Below are 5,155 nucleotides of genomic sequence, written 5' to 3' on the forward strand. Positions count from 1 at the left end.
GTTTGGTTTTGTTTTTTTTTGTGGGGGGGGGGGGGCCCAAAAATAAATCTTGCACCAGGGCCCTTTGTTCCTTAGGTCCGCCACTGGTCGGTCCGTCAGATTTATGGACATGTTGCCTCAGTGCACTTGCGTGGATTCACAGGCCTGTTGCCACAGTGTGCTTGCGCACAGGGCCAAGCACTTTACACGCCCCCGGACGCAGCCCCCGGAAGTCCGATGAAGTTACGAGTCCGAGGGATTGATATTTGTCAAGACAGCTGAGTCCCCCCCCTCTGTTTCTCTACGACGCGGCTGGGACTAGGTGGGAGGAAGTGACATCAGGAAAAGGAAAAAATTATCCTCCATCTCCACCACGTGCTGTCGTCTGGGACCAAATAGCCGGCACCGCCCCAGTCTCAACTACTAACAGGTAACCATATATATTATATTAAATATCAATTGAAAAGGGGGGGGCTAGTATCGCACATAAAACATGCCCCCATAAAAAAATGCCACAGGTAACATGTGACATCTTTTGTGGGGGCATATTTTATGTGCAATAGTACATATGGCCCAATACAGATGTCACCAGCACTTAGATTCCATGTTATTGCAAATCCATTTTATTGATAGTGCTCATTCCAATGACAAGCGCTTTTAGGGCCATGCAGGGTCCCCTTCATCTTATGGGGGCATTGTTTATGTACAGAATGTATATCTGTGGACCTGCGGCACACTGGCATCTTATGGGGGCATCGTTTATGTACAGAATGCATATCTGGGGACCTGTGGCACACTGGCATCTTATGGGGGCATCATTTATGCACAGAGTGTAGACTGGGGACCTGTATCACACTGGCATCTTATGGGGGCTTCGTTTATGTACAATATGTATATCTGTGGACCTGTGGCACACTGGCATCTTATGGGGGCATCGTTTATGTACAGAATGCATATCTGGGGACCTGTGGCACACTGGCATCTTATGGGGGCACCATTTATGCACAGAATGTAGACTGGGGACCCGTGGCACACTGGCATCTTATGGGGGCATTGTTTATGTACAGAATGTATATCTGTGGACCTGTGGCACACTGGCATCTTATGGGGGCATCGTTTATGTACAGAATGCATATCTGGGGACCTGTGGCACACTGGCATCTTATGGGGGCATCATTTATGCACAGAGTGTAGACTGGGGACCTGTGTCACACTGGCATCTTATGGGGGCTTCTTTTATGTACAGAATGTATATCTGTGGACCTGTGGCACACTGGCATCTTATGGGGGCATCGTTTATGTACAGAATGCATATCTGGGGACCTGTGGCACACTGGCAAGTTGTGATCAACGCCATATGATTTGTGATACATTGTGATTAACTCCAATGTTATTTAATCACAAAATATATGCATGGTGTATATTTACAAGAAAATTGCCGCAAAGCGCCACAGTGTTCGGGTTTGGCTTGAAGAAAAGGTGGCAACCCTACACACAGCAGACAAAAAAAAAAATCACACATTACTGAACATGGTTTACAGTGCATGCGGATTCAAACAGAGGTGAAATCTAATCTACAAGTCTCTGGAGAAACCGCTGAAAATTGAGCCTTAATTTGCAAATCTTAAATGTTATGAAATATGTCTTTGCTACTCATTTATAACTAAAATAGCGGAGGGAAGACGCTTCCCGCCGTAGTAGGCCATGCGCCCTTGTTTGCTCTAGCTCCAGGGGACAACCCCGGGCCTAGACCAAACTCTCATTCAACTTAGATTGTTTGAGTAAGTTGAAATGGAGGAGGGAGACTCTCTCCTAATTGATTGTTTGTTTTCTGTGTTATGTTTTTTCTTGTTTTTGTTTTTTTTTTCCTTATTTTTTTTTTCTTTTTCTAAATCGCTTATGGCCGTATTTGTAGCAGTTTCCCAAAAATTCTCTCTCTTGGTTTACCAACTGAAAGGCGGGGGGAAAGTGTATAGTCGAAATACAAGTAATTGCACTCTTAATGACGCTAAATGTAGGTACTAAATCTCTAACACTAGCCTCACATAACACCCAGGGCTTGAATATCTTGGTGAAGAGAAGGAAGGCTTTCCAAAACTAACACTCTCATCACATCGATGTGCTATTCCTGCAGGAGACCCACTTTTTTGCATCTAGCCCCCCATCCTCCCTCCATAAGCACTTCCCGAGGTTTTATTTGGCAAGTGCGAAGGAGAGAAGTAAGGGGGTAGCTATATGCTTCTCTGAAAAAGTGGCTTTTATCTCTTCGCTGGAAATCAGAGATCCAGAAGGACGATATATACTGTTAAAAGGATGCATAGGTAAACAACTATTTACCTTTATATCTTAAATCCTGGGGATTTGGGCCCAAATTTCTTAACTTAGTAAATGTCCTCTACTCCGCTCCATCAGCCCAGATTCGCCTTCAAGGCTATCTATCAGACCCTATCCAAATCCGAAGGGGCACTAGGCAGGGATGCCCCCTCTCGCCATTATTATTCGCCATAGCAATCGAACCTCTGGCAATATTACTTCGCAATAGCCTAGATATTAAAGGGATAAAATGCTCCTTAGAGGAACATAAATGTGCCTTGTTCGCAGACGATATGTTATTTGTAACCTCCCCATTGGTGTCATTACCTAACATCATGGCACTTCTGGAAAAATACGCACAGATATCGGGTCTTCGAGTCAATGCCTCAGTAGCATTAAATATTAATCTCTCTGTTGAAACCTGGTTGAGCCTTAAAAATTTGTTCCCATTTAATTGGCGCACATACTTTTTACAATATCTGGGAGTGAAACTCACCCCCCTGTACACCAAATTATATATGGTAAACTTTCCACCACTATACAAATCTCTCAGGGAAGATATGATTAGTTGGACCACATATAACATATCCTGGATAGGGCGAATTCATTCAATCAAAATGACTTTATTCCCTAAAATACTGTATCTATTTAGGACACAACCAATCCCGATTCAATGAACAGAACTCATTAAATTTCAGAAGTCCATCTTTAAATTTATATGGGGGGAACCAAGAATTTCTCGAAAAACCCTCTTCAAACCCAGAAACCAGGGGGGCTTAGGGGTACCAAATCTGCTTCTTTATTATAGGGCAGCACAAATTTCACAATTATCATCTATCTACCTCAAGTCAGTTGTTCCAGACTGGGTCAGGATGGAAGTTAGCTCACATAAGGGACCCTCTATTGAGGCACTCAAATGGATGAAATTCAAGCAAAGGCCAAAGACCCTGGCGCCAACTCTAATACATTCTTTAGCCTTATGGGATCAGATCCGAAACAAGGAAGGGATGGTGTCTTCTCACACCCCCCTCGCGCCCCTATTTGAAAATGTTAATTTCATGCCAGGAATACAGTAAAAAGCATTTAAATGGTGGATAGATAAAGGATTGTATAGGATTGGCGATTTTATTAAACTCCATAGACCAATTACACATCTTTATTGCATAAACACTCTTAAGATGCCTCACTCCGAATATTTTAGATTTAGACAAATTAATAATTTTTTACTTACTCTACATATTCCCGAGGTTGGAGCCCCGCTGTTAACACAATATGAACGGTGGTGCATAGGAGGGTTAGGTCAAAGGGGAGGTACGTCCCTGATCTATGATGCCCAACTAGGATCATTTACAAAAACAGCTTATATGGTGGCTTGGGAGATAGAAATCAAACTAATTAAGAACGATAGACAACAAACTAATAAAGAACGAAAAACGAAACAAAACTAAAACGAGAGACAGGAGACTCTGCAACGGAGGTGGTGGGGGCAAGAGAGGGAGAGGAGAGGGCTGCCAGTGAGATAAACTGCATGAGATAAGTAATCCACATTAACCCTTTATAACCTATTGCTGTGGACTATTGAGCATTTACGGTAATCAGAGGGAGAGGAAGCTAAATTGAGGGTTAGCTGGTGTGGATAACTAAGCAGCTTACCTCCCTCCCCCACCATTCAGATGGGTCATAGCACAAAAAAGGGTCCTAGAACCCCGAGCGCCAGAATACTGGCGAGAGGTGGACGGGACATAAAAGGTTTTTTTGTGAAAAATACTGAGCCTGCTGAAACGGAGTTTAACCCGACAAGGGAGCAGAGGGGAACGGATAGAGACTCACAGGGGGGTTCCCTTCCAGTCTCCCCTGTGGATTCAGATCGCTCAGAGAGAATGAGTGGAGTGGGGGAACTGTCTCAAGTGACTGAGGGGGAAGGAGGAGAAATACAGACCTCGCAGGGGCTAAATGAACGCTTGGCGGAGTTGCCAACAACAACAAAGGACATTGAGATGATGTTTAGTAAAGCGGGAAAGGAAAAAAAGGAGGTTATGCAGGAATTGCAAGAAACTATGCAGGAGTTTAACAGTCGAATGAAGGGGATTGAGTCCTCAGTGGGTCAGTGTTTTGCAATAATACCAGAAATGCAAAAGATCCTACAACAGCAGCATGATACGTTCACGGATCGATGACCTGGAAGACCGCAGTAGATGGAATAATATCTGCATAAGAGGAATACCAGAGGTTGTTGAGGGGGAAAAACTGAGGACGGTGGTCCAGGAAATATTGAACAAACTGTTGGGGAAATTGGAACTTAAAGATATGGCGATAGACAGGCTGGATAGAATTCCATTTATCCGTAAGTTGAATGCTACCTACCCAAGAGATGTGCTGTGTAGAATACATTTCTACAGTTTGAAGGAGAAAATAATGCTTAAAGCGCAGAAGTACGGGACATTGGACTATGAAGGAGCCAATATAGAAATTTTCCCTGACCTCTCTAAGCGTACACTAGACAAACAAAGGGCCCTGAGACCTTTGACCAAAGTCCTAAGAAAAAAAAATATAAAATATAGATGGGGTTTCCCATTTTGCTTATTGGTACAAAAGGACGGTAAAATTGTTGAGTTTCGCACACTGGCTGATTTAGATTAATTTGTAAAAAGATTGGATATCGAGATGGTGAAGTTGGGACAATGGCCCGATCCACCAATAGGTGCACTCACGAAGATATGGTATCAAGATCAATGGACAAAGGTCCCTCCTAAGAGGGGATGTTAGTGGGAGATGTGGACTAAGGGAGGGGGGGAGATAAGATGAGAGAGAGAGAGTGTGTGGGTGTGTATGTATATAGGTATGTATGTATTTATATATGCAG

The sequence above is a fragment of the Nanorana parkeri genome, unplaced genomic scaffold, assembly GCF_000935625.1.
Source record: "Nanorana parkeri isolate BGI_ZX_2015 unplaced genomic scaffold, ASM93562v1 scaffold1589, whole genome shotgun sequence".
Taxonomy (NCBI): domain Eukaryota; kingdom Metazoa; phylum Chordata; class Amphibia; order Anura; family Dicroglossidae; genus Nanorana; species Nanorana parkeri.